Raw genomic sequence first — 12,408 nt, forward strand, 5'->3', positions numbered from 1 at the left:
CTCTGTTAACTCACGATTGCCATTCCCACATTCAGATGTTTGTATTTTGATTCTTCTTACATACAGAATACACAATAAATGACTGAGTCTTGTATCAAACATCTAATTGGTGAGAACCAAGAGACAAGAGTGAACCACCATCACGAGGAGTTAGCTACCTGAAATCAATTGTATTCCTTTCCAGAGAATTAATTCAAAATTCAAAGTTTTAAGTTAATAAAGTCTTACTGAATACCAAGTTATGTTAGAACTGGGGCACTGTAGGAGAAAGCGCTCCTCTGTACAAACCAGCTGCCACACACATGTGGCAAATGACCTCAAAGCTCAGAAGACAAGCAATTTATACTCCATGATAACTGTTCTTGACACCTAGGAAATATGAGAGATCTACCCTCTAAATTTTGGACTTTAAAACTTCATGTATAAGTTAAGACTGGAGGAAGAAAAACCCAAAACTGTTCTGCACAAAGTTGTTCTGCATAAGTTTTGAAACCTGTGAAGTTACAAGATCTGGTTTTCAGTTCTACTTTGAAGAGGAAGCACTTCCCCAGAAACACATCCACAATCACCCAGGACTACCAAACAGCACCTGGAATGCAAAATGAATTAGCTGTGCAAAATCAGCTTCATATTTTCTGTTTTAAGAACGTTGCCCTGCTTTTTCAGTCAAGCACATCTTAAGCCCCAGCAATGCCAAAAGCTATCCATCAAAAAAACCTTTTTGAATGTTCGTCTATGAACACACAATAGAAATACAAACATCTGATTAAAACTCCAAGATACACAGAGTGGGGAGAAATAGATGCTATCCTAAGCTGTATGTGATTTTCCACCAAATTACCCTCCCTACATACATATACAGCATGTTCATATCTATACTGAACACAGTCAGAGTGACTTCACATTAATACTGTGCAATATACATCAAAATTGTATTAGGTCATGAAGGAAATACACTATCAAAGTGATTTCAAATCTGGTTTAGGATAGGCAGAAAGCCTGTGCCTTTAAATTTGCTTGAGGAAGAACTTACATACACCAGAAATAAATTCAAAAAAGCTCAACCAGCATGCATTCAACAAAAATTCTATGTAAAGAGCTACCGAGTCATAGCTTCTATTTTCCAGTGTTTTAAGTTCTTATACTGCACTGCTGCAGATATTTCTACCGTAACCACCGCTCACAGAATCAAGTCAGTCTAGGATGCATATGGTTACAATGTGATTATGTGCAATTACTGTAGCCAAAAGCCACGTTATTTCAGTGTTAACATTGTCTATTGCAGGAACAGTTTCACACATTTTATTACACTTGGTCATATACACCAGCCTGTTTTACTATAGCATGGAGGTTCTAATGCAGCATTGCCAGGAAAACGTGTGTATCTGTGGAAGCTGAAGTTCTAATTGGTTTCAGGTATCTCACTTCTCTACCCATACACAGACCTTGTATTTGAGAAGCAACACTAAACAAGACAGCAGCAGCCAAAACCACTCAAAAATGGCACTAACACGTGCTAAAAGCAGGAAGACAACCAGATACAAAAAAAAAAAAAAGTTAAAAAAAAGCAGCCGCAAAAACAAAACCCAAACCCCGAGCCAAGCCAGCCCGCAGAGGAAAGCACGGAGTGTGCACCCAAGCCCGCGGGCAGGCACTCCGCTCGGGCTACTGGCGCCGTTAGGCTCGGCGGGCCGGGGCACCTCCCGCCCGGCTGGGAAGAACCGTCAGGCACCGGCGGGGGCCGCAGACGCGCCAGGCCCACGGTACAGTACAGCACAGCACGGCCCGGCCGCCCGCCGCGTTGCCGACGGGAGCCCGGCGCCGGGCCCAATGGCAGCGAGCGCGCCACGCGCGGCGCTGCCGTTCAACACCGCGGCGGCGGTGCCGCCCGCCGGGGCCCCCGGAGGGGCCGGCCCGGCCCGCCGAACGCCCCGCCTGGGGCAGGTGGCGTCACGGCCGAGCGGCGCACTTGTCGTCCGCCCCCACTCCCCCCCCGCCGGCGGCCGGAAGCTTCGGGACGGGGACGGGGATGGGGACGGGCAGCCGCCGCCGCCGCCGCCGGGAGCCGCCCGCGCTCTTCCGCGCGCGGCTGGCGGCGGGAACGGCGCACGTGGGGGAGGCCACACCGCTGCCGCTCGCCGCCGGGCCCCGGCGCGGCGCCGGTCGGCGAGAGGAGCGCGGCGCGGCCGGGGCGAGCCCAGGCCCGACGCGTCGCCTCGCGTCGCCGGCGGGGAGCGGCCCACGGGCCCGGGCCCCGTCGCCTCGTGGCTGCGCCTGGTGTCAATTTTCGCAGCTCGGGAGGCGGGCGGGCGGCGGCGGGCGGGGGCACGCGGGGCCGGGCCGGGCGCGGGGCGGCCCCGCGGGGCGGAAGTTACCGTGGCGCGAGGCGGGGGGCGGCCCCGCTTCCTCCTCTCCTCACGCGGACCGTGTGTCCGCCAGCTGGGGACAACGTGCGTGCGCACCGCCGTGACGTCACCGCGCCGCAGCGCGCGCAGGCGCGCACCGCCCACTGGCGGCTCCCCCCCCCCGCCCTCCCGCCTGCCCGTCACGTGCCCGCGCCGAGCGCGGGGCCCGGCGCCCGGCCCTGCCCGCCCCCGCGCGCCGCCGCTCCCGCGAACCTTCTCGAACGGGCGCGCCGCCGCCGCCGCCCTTCGAGGCCCCACGGAGGCGCGGGGCCGCCCCGCCGCCCCTCCGGCCCGGCGGAGGGGCCCCGGCCCCGCCTCAGGTCACGGGTCTGGCGCAGGGCCCGCCGGCGGCGGCGGCGTCTCCCGCGCTGGCGCACGACGGCCGGGGGGCGGCGCCGGCGGGATGCGCTCCCCGGCCGAGCCGGGCGCGCCCCCCCGCCCCCTTCCCCGGGGCACCGGCAGCCGCGAGGGCAGCGCGCCCCACGCCCCCCGGAGAGCGGCCGCCGAGAGACGGGCAACCCGCCCCCCAAGCCCGGGGCGGAACTTGCCCCCGCAGGGCCCGAGGCGCCGGGCAGCGCGGAGCGGCCAGATCGCGCGGCCCGCCCCCAGGGCAGGCACCTGGCTCGGGAGCTGCGCCCGGGCTGGCGCACCCGCACACCCCGCACCGCACCCCAGGCACCTCCGGCAACGAGCCCATCACCACAACCGCGACCGATAAGGGAGCCCACGCCAAAAGGCAGCGCAGCTGCAGGGAAACCGCCCCGCGCAGCCCTCCGCTCCTGCTCCTTCCCCCGAAAGAATACTTACTTTACAACCCCGCACCCATTACCAAAGGACGGATATTCTCACGCAGTGGGCGAAAGGAAAGGCGTCGGAGCAAGCTGGCTGACACCTGCCACAGACCAGAATTCTGCACCGCCCGCGGCCTGCCACAACCAGCAGGTCCCGCAGGGCTGCCCTGCCATTTAACGCCACCTTGCCTTTACTGTCAGGGTGCAGCCAACGGGCAGCACAACAGCAACGTCGCAAAGGCCAGCACCCCTCTGAAGGCATCTTGGCAACAGAAATTTACACTACGGGAAAGTATCTCAAAGCACGGAAGAAAACACATTTTTAAGACACATGAAAAACATGCAGCAAAGCAGCAATATCGGGAGGTCTGCAGGAGTCAAGACCATGGAGCACTTGTCCCCTTCTAACTAGAAGAATGAGCTCAGGCTGAAAAAACTGAGGACTGAGCACATCCGCTGCACTGAGAAAGTGCTTAAATACAAAATTCTGCAACTATGAAAGAAAGATTGTGGGTTTGATACTTCTAGCAGTTTACAAAGAAGGTACGGGGGGCAGAGGCAAAAGGCAAGCTGGAGCCCCACTGCAGTGGATTGGGCTGCGGTAGAGTTAATTTTCTTCACAGTAGCTAGTACAGGGCTTTTAGGTTTGTGCTGAAAGCAGCGTTGATAAGAGAGATGTACTAGTTATTGCCTGTCACCCCACAGCGAGCAGGCTGGGGGGGCACAAGGAGCTGGGAGGGGACACTGCCGGGACAGCTGATCCCAACCAACCCAAGGAATATTACATGCCATATGACATCGTACTCAATATATAAAGCTGGGGGAAGGAGGAGGAAGGAGGGATGACATTCAGAGTGATGGCGTTAGTCTTTCCAAGTCACCGTTAGGCGCGATGGAGCCCTGCTGTCCTGGAGAAAGCTGAACACCTGCCTGCCGACGGGGAGTAGTGAATGAATTCCTTGTTTGCTTTGCTCGCGTGGGCGGCTTTTGCTTTATCAACCTGTCTATCTCAACCCACAAGTTTCCTCACTTTTAACCTTCCAGTTCTCTTCCCCATCCCACTGGGGAGGAGCAAGCAAGCAGCTGTATGGGGCTTAGTTGCCAGCTGGGGTTAAACCACGACACACATATACTAGGTAAGGTTGGCAAGGTGGAAGAGAAACACCCCATATGCTGGCAACAGCAGATTTGGAGAGGAAAAAAAAGGTTCAGAGGAATTAGAAGAGATACATTAAAAAAAAAATCACAAAGAGATGGCATTCTTTTTCCTAAGGGTCATACATGTTCGGCCATTCTCTAAGACAGCTTCACATTATGGTTCTCTCTTGGAAGTTTCTAAAACATCTTCACACGAGAAAAAGCCAAGGCTAACAGCCAAGTGCTTGCACATTTCATACAGCAAATGGGATGTAAAGGGAAGGAATCAAGAAAGCCTTCCAGTTTAGCTATAAACATGGGGCGGAGGGGTGCAGCTCAACCAAGGACCTGGGGACTGCCACACCAGCTCTGTGTGTGTGTAGGCACATCTGTGTTGCTCTAAAGCGCCAGGACATGGGCTGGAGAGGTGCTGGACATCAGGGAACTGGGGTAGTCCCAGCCAGCCAAGACAGCCAGCAAATACCAGCACCTGGAGCACGGCTATCAGCAACTGGGGAGACTGGGCTCCCTCAGGAACCAGCTGCTGGGCAGACCGAGTGTCTAAGCCCAGCTGCTGGAGGGAGTCTACCTTGTACAAACATATATGTGTATATGTAAAAAGACATATACACACACACACTTTCTCTTCTCACTAGCAGACCTCCACCCTGCTCAGATGGGGAGGGCAGCAGGATAAGGCTGTTGCTGCTGTCTGTGTTGCCGTGAGTATCCATGTGTCTCTGCCTGATCTGTATGGCCAGACATGTCTACATGTATGTATCACATATACATGTGCTCTATGTGCTTGTGCGCACTGGCAATACATTTTTAGCCTCACTACTGGTTACACCTGGGGCACGGAAAGCTGACAAAGCCAGGACAGTATTTTTTCCCTTAACAAATGCCATCAGAAATAATTACACCAATTAAAAAAACTAAGTCACATTGCCCAAGATTGATCAGGGATAGTCATTTTATACCTACAGCAATCACATACTAGGTATAGCAGTCATCAGGTTTTAGGGTCACAGGATACCTTGACACTCAATTTTGTATTAAGCAATAATTTTAGGAACAGCGACAGTACAGAAATAAGCCTTTTTTTCTTCAGCAAGAGGGCCATTTGTACAACTAAGAGCAGCCACACAGAAGAGCAGACAGTGCCACACTCACAGCCCACAAGCCACATGTTCCAGTGACGAACAGAACAGAAGCAACACCAGAGACTGTTGACCAGGGATTTTGCCAAGATCTTACCTAATGCAGGGAGAAATCCTTGCCTGCAGCAAAAGTAGAACCTCTAGTTTATCAGGAAAAGAGATTCACCAGTAGAAGTCACAGCAGCACCACAGATTCCCAGCAGCTTAAGCAACCTGGTTCTGAGCAGCTTATAGCTGACAAGGAACAGGAGTACTGCAATAAAGAACCACATCCCATTCAGATCAGTACAGACACCAGTTTTAAGGCCTTGTTTGTGCTAAATGCCAGCTGGTGGCACAGAAATCAACTACTCTGCACCAAATGAATACTGCCATCCATGATCAGAGGGAGCTACCTTACACTTACCAGTAATGAGATGGTTGTCTTTGAAATGCTGAGGTCCACTACCAAGAAGTACCCTCTTCCCCAAAATGCTTCTTTCAGACATATTCCCTGTTGTGCAGCACCTCAAAAATACAAACCACAGTCTTTACATACTGTACTTCAGTATCCAGTAAATCACATGCCTTCTTTCAGTAACACTTAGAAGCATAAAGCACCAGTTCAAGCCTACACACTACAACTAACACAGAGCCCATAACTTTCACTACCCAGCAGTGTGGAGACTGCTAGTCGGAGCTGTAGCAAAGAACTATTATTCAGTCACTCTTATTTCTAACCAGTCTCAAAAAAAAAAAAAACCCAACAAAATTCCAGCAACAGACCAGGAGCTGGAGGGTCACAAGGCCCAAGTTTGCAGAAGATCTGTATGTGGGAGAGCAACGCCTTGCAGATGCAGTAAAGCAGAAAGTAATAGTTGCCACCCTATGGAAAACATAAGAGGTGCCAATTACGGTTCTTGATAGCAAACCCCTATCCCTTTTGAATACAAAGATCTCTACTACACAAGTAGATACATGACAGGGAATTTCTGTCACACAGTATACTTTGAAAGGCATACTACTGGAGCATACAAGAGATTTTAATTTCTCAAATTCACTAGCTAAAACCAGCAGCTATCAAAACCAACTGTGCCAACGTAACACACCCACAGCAGCAGTCAGTCAGCAGAGCCTAGCCTACAAGTTACCACTAACTACGACCCAGCAGCCCTGACAATCACACAAAGTCCCAAGTTTTGGCCACATATATATATATATATATATATCTTAGAGACCTGAAAATCTAGTGACATTACTGTCAGAAGAATTATGCCCACGAAAAGGGTTAAAATACAAAACCATATGTTCTTCAGCCAATGTTTTGCCCCTCTGGAGAATGACTGGCACAGCAGCACCCCACAAAAAAAGTCCGCTAATTCTGAACCTCCAGGTTGGATTAAGCTGTCTATAGAAGGGTATCTAGTCCCATCTTCTATACCATAAGTGGCCCCGATGGCTTCCCACTGCTTCTGCGGAACAGTATTAGCCTCCTAGAGCTGAATGAAGTTTGCTCCACACAGATGTCTCTAATATATTGCAGCATCTGTGACACCTCCAGACCCCTGTCCTGGGGCAAAAAGTCCCAGCCTAAATCTACTTAAAAAAAAAAATATTACATAATTTTATTTCTGATAGAGAAGTAGCTTAAATTCTTCCTTTAGCTGTAGTGAGGAAGTATAATAACATAATACAGTGTCAAGACAATTAAAGGTGTAAGTGGTGGCAGAATCTAGCCAAAAAGCGTGGGATTAAAAAAATTTCTTGCAAGAAGTAAGACTGTTGCAAGGGAGGAGGGGAGGAAGAGAGCACACATGCAAGAAATCTGCCTTTCCACGTTTAGGTTTCCTTGCTGATGCAAACATGCTAAAACGCATGCTCCAGCCACACAGAGAATAAATACACTATTCCCACAGCAAGTATGGCACAGCTTGTGTGCCATCAGATTTCAGCCCAGAGCACTACTTCATACTAAAACCAAATTCACTTCATTACTTTATGCAAAAAAACAAATCCGTTTGACACTCAAGAGCCCTGACTACTGCAGGATTGAATAGGTGGCAGTTCAGGAAGTGTTTCATCAACCCTCAGCTACACCCCTGCAGAATCAGAGGGCAAACACTTGGAGGGGGATACCCGCTTTGCCTCTCCAATACCAACACTCTGCCACCACAACCCGAACTTTCAGTCCCCCATGAAGATGGTGCTTTGTTTAACAGCATTAATCCTGCAGTGTACAGTATTCTCCAGCTCCTGAGAGCTACCAGAACTTTTGGAAAATACAGAAATCTTCCCAAACATTGAAGATCGCAAAATGGAAACATAGACACAATCCATTTATATGAAGTATGAACCACCGGTGGAGACGGCAGGGAGAAAAGCCAGTGCTCACTACTAATAACTGCTCCTTTTTTATCTGTATACAATATTATTATTTCAGCATTTAAAATAATGCATTTTACATTGCTTCCCGTATTTTATTAAGAAGTTGTTGATATGCCCACCACCCACAAAATCAATGACTGCTGTATTTTTTTCCAATACGCTATTGTTTCAACTACTTTCATAAAAGAATAAAGCAACATTTCATGCTTTTTACCATGCAACACTGGCAGAAACAAGCCATAATCAACATGAGTAACACCATTTTGATGAATTTCAGTCCCTTTATGGCCATTATGAGGAACATTTATCACATACATGAAACTTCAGCTGGGGATCTTGCCCACATCAGGGGGTGGGAAGAGAGCAAAAAGTAAGAAAATTCAGCAAAACAAGCCAGGCAAGTAAAAAAACCCTCACCTGAGCTCAGGACCATACTGCTCACTCAGTCATTGTCTTACAGAGATACTTATTGCTACCAGTCACCAACAGCTCATTGAGTTAGAACTGCCAGGGAACCTCTATCCTCCCTTTAAGTTATGGTGAAAAAGACAGTAACACCAATTTAAGTGCCAGACTGTTGCTGATGGGCTCCAGGTTTGCATCTGTCTTTGTTATTGATTTATTGACTTACCCCATGGTCAGACAGACCATGCTGTATTAGCAGAAAGCACTGTACTGGCAAGAGTTAGAAAAACAGCACAATTCCATCATCACAAGTATTTGCTTAACACCAATTAACTCACAATCTTGAAATTCTCCAAATTGGCTCTTCCTGAAGATAGCGACTGTAGCAATAAATGCAAACATTTTCACTGTAGATACATTTTATCTGGCTCCTAAGTTCATCTTCTGTCTTTTAGGCTGTTTACATCCCTTACTGCCTTTCTGTTTTGGGCTTGATTAAAAAAAACCCCAAAACACACAAACAACCAATCAACCCCAAAAACCTAAACCAAACTTTCTTCTTGTTTCTTTCTTCTCATGACAAGCCTTCACCATTCTTATAATAAACCACCACCACACATCACATCCTTAATTATGTAAGAACAAGAATGAAGTAAGCCTTGCTAGTGTCACAGCTAATGGCACTGTTTCCTATGTGCATACTATGGCTGAATTTTTTAGTAGATCCTCTGCTGTCCATGAAATGGCAAATGGACAACAGCCTATTCTTAGAGAGCTCTTTCTCACTCCTCCAGGCAGAGATCTGTTTCATTGTGTTTGTAAAAACAATGCCTTGGACTTCCCATTCCTTAAGAAATTAGGTTTTGAAAAGCCAACATACACAACCACATACTTTAGAAGTGAACTAGCTGATTTGAGTGTAAATGAAGAAGTGGCATGAGCATAAACCGAAAGAATTTCAACATATTTTTTTTTCTAGTAGGTGACCAAACAAGTTTGTTCACAACTGGGACTGACACTGGTTTCCTCCAGTTGCCAGCTTCCCTCCCAGGGCAAATGCACAACAGTATCTGCACCAACACAGAGCAAACGGCGGGTGAGGTCAATAGTCAGCTGCTGCCACATAGAATATGCAAGTGAACAAATGCTGCCCATCTCTGCAAGACCTAAGGACTGTGCTTCCCCCCTGCCACGTAAACACACATGCGTGCACAAAAACATTCGCCCACAGCAACGTTTTTCAAGCAGAATCAATTGTCCATGCCGGTTCTCAGTACAGACACAAGGAATGGTGCCCCGAGGGCACTGAAAGGGTGCTACAGCTGCAGAGCCAGCGGCTGCACCGGGCAAAACACCTTGAAGCGGCAAGGCCAGTTCATCGGCTTGTCCTGAAAACCTTCTGTTTTCGAAGTCTGCAGCAGCTTCGAATCTTCAGGGCTTCAGCTCACTCCATCGAGTGCGATTAAAGACGAACCACGAGTGCAGCCACGGCGGAGTATGCGTGACTGCGTAAGCTCCGGCATCTCAATAAGCTCAAGCCATGTTACTGGAAACCACTCAGCTACGCAGCCTGATGAAATAACTGCTCACCTTCACGCCTAGCGACCGGGCTCACCGCCACATTTATTTAACGCCCTTTTACACTGCTTACGGGCTGGCACGGCAACCCAGGCCGTGCAACGGCCGCCGAGCCCGCACCCTACCCGGCTCCCCTCGGCGGCACCGCAGGGCGGGCCGGGCGGACAGCCCCGCCAGCCGAGCCACCTCCCGCGCCGCGCCGGGCGCTCCGCCTAGGCCGGGGGGGGGGGGGGGGGGGGGGGGGGGGGGGCGAAAGTGCCGGGACGGCAGCGGGCGGGCAGCCGAGCCTCCGGGCCGGGCGGGGCAGGGCGGGAGCGGGGGGCCGCTGCCCCCGCCCACCGCCTCCCGCAGCCAGCCGGGGCGCAAGCGCGCCGGGCCGCCCCGCTCCGCCTCCGCCGGGCCCCCGCAGCCAGCCCGGCCCGCCCCCCGAGTCAGCCGGCGGGCACCGGGGCAGGGCTCCCCGGGAGCGTCCCTCCCGCCCAGCCCCGGCCCGGGCGTAGGGGGCAGGGCTCTAGCCACGCCTCCACCTGGGGACAGGCCCCGGGAGCGCCGCGGCTCTAGGAGGCGGCAGCTGCCCGGGGCCGGGCCTCACCCGACCCTTCCCCGGCCGGAGAGCTAGGATGCCGGGCCGCTCGCTCTCCCCCACCCCCTCCACCCGGTGACCGCCCGCGGCACGGTGGGGGTGAGGCGGCCCCGCGGCCCCTCGCCTCAAGCACGGCCCTGCGGCCCGAGGGGAGGGAGCGCGCACGCGCGGCTGGGCCGCCGCGCTCACGTGACACGCACACCTCCCGCCACCTCCTCGAATAAAACTTCCGACCGGGGGCCCGGTGGGTAGGGGGCGCGAGGGGTCCGGGTCGGGGCGGCGCGGCGGGCAGAGCCCCGGGGCCGGCTGGCTCCTACCTGCCTCCCGCCGCCGGCGCCCCGGACCACGCGCCCCGCTCGCGGCCTTCGCCTGCCACGCGCAACCTCCTGCCGTCTTCATTGGCTGCCGCGGCCCGTCACGTGGGCCGCTCCCCACTTCCTCCTGCCCCCCCCGCCCCCGCCCAGAGGCTACCGGCCAGGCCGTCCCGGGAGGCGGGCGGCGCTCGGGGGGGCGCAGCCGACGGCGGCCGCCCTGAAACCGCTTCGCGACGCCCGCCAGCGGCGCGCTGCCGATTGGCCCTGGCCGCCCGCTGACGTACTTCCGCTCCCCGGCGCCGGGCCACGCCCTTCCTGCCCCTCCTCCGCCCTCGCGCGAGGGAAACACGCCGCTCGCGCGTGGGCCGCACGGCGCCGGTGCTGGGCGCCAACCCGCGCTCCCTCACGGCCGGCGGTGCCGCCCGCCCGCGCTCCCTCATGGGCTGGCGGTGAGGGGCGCCCGTTCTCCCGCCCGCTCTCCCTCCCTCACGTCCGGCGGTGAGGGGCGCTGGCCCGCCCGCCCTGCCTCAGCGGCCGGCGGTGTCGCTCTACCGCCCGCCCGCCCTCCTTCCCTCACGCCGGGGGTGAGGGGCGCCCGCCCCTCCCGCCTTCCCTCCCCGCTCTCCCTCGCGGCCGGCGATGAGGGGCGGCCCTCCGGCGGCGACAGGGTCCCCTTCCGGCGCAGGGGGCCGCTGCCCGCCGCCTCCCGCCCTCGCCTCCCCTCCTCCCTTCAGCCCGGCGCCGTTCGCGAATCCCGGCAGAATGCTGCGGCGTTCCGGGGGCGGGTGGGGCCCCGGCCCAGTTAAACGTGGGGCACAAACGTTCCTGCCCCCTCCCGGCGCGGCCCCCCCGGGCAGGCCGTCGCACGGGCCGCCCGTTCACAATAGGCACAGGGAGCTCAGCAAACAGGCGGTGCTGGTGCAGCCCCTCCGCACCGGGACACGTTCAGTAATGCCTCCAAATGCACCGGCCCGGCGGTACTTGTGGCCTCAGGGGAACTGTGGTCCAGAAGGCCTATATTCGGTCCAGAGTGAAAGAGTGGAAGAAATGCTGAAGAAAAAATAAAAAAAGAAAACAAGCACACACACACCCACGAGCTACAGGCAGCACACGTGCTGAGGCTGGCCAAATTGGGTGGCCATCGTGACCAGCAGTGCGGCAACTGTGTTGATGAAGAAGGCGAGGCATCTTGCACCACCTGGGAAAATAACTTCAGGCTGGCTTGATGGCATGTCATGGAAGCTAATTAAAAACGTGAACAAAAAGTGATGGTAAACAACACATAACGTAGCCCTGGGCCTAAATTCCTGCGGTGGAGGTCTTGGCCTCAAAAGGGCCAAGTCAGGGCAGCAAGCAGCATTCGCCAGGCACTGTAACCTTACTGAGACTTTGCAACAATGTGGCTGAGTACATGGGGGACACGAAAAGGTGTCTAATTAGGTACAGAGTTATACTCTTACAAAAGTGAACTTCCTTTTGAACCAATTCTGAATCCAGGGATTGGTTCCGAGATCACCAAGAAGCTCAAGAATATCTTCTCTCACTATTTAGATAAACATTTTTGAGGCATCCAAATACAAAGGTTACAGACATACTGACTGGCGCATGGGCTGAACTTTTGGTGGGCTTTTGCATCTGGCAGCCAAAGTCTGAAGGCATTTGGGTGTCAGC

The 12,408-nt window shown here is 53.9% G+C and overlaps 1 protein-coding gene across 10 annotated transcripts in view; it reads right to left on the reverse strand.

The window, feature by feature from the left end:
- The window catches only part of MGA (MAX dimerization protein MGA), a 62,703-nt gene extending 51,054 nt beyond the window's left edge, over positions 1–11,649 (reverse strand). For 3 of the 10 annotated variants that reach the window (XM_080394782.1, XM_080394784.1, XM_080394776.1), the window contains exon 1: positions 2,376–2,543. The gene's annotated coding sequence lies outside the window, so the exon portion shown is untranslated. The other 7 variants (XM_080394785.1, XM_080394781.1, XM_080394779.1 and 4 more) reach the window with 6 other exon arrangements.
- Positions 11,650–12,408: the final 759 nt, after the last annotated feature.

This window comes from Falco punctatus, assembly GCF_963210335.1.
Source record: "Falco punctatus genome assembly, chromosome: 7".
In the NCBI taxonomy this organism is placed as follows: domain Eukaryota; kingdom Metazoa; phylum Chordata; class Aves; order Falconiformes; family Falconidae; genus Falco; species Falco punctatus.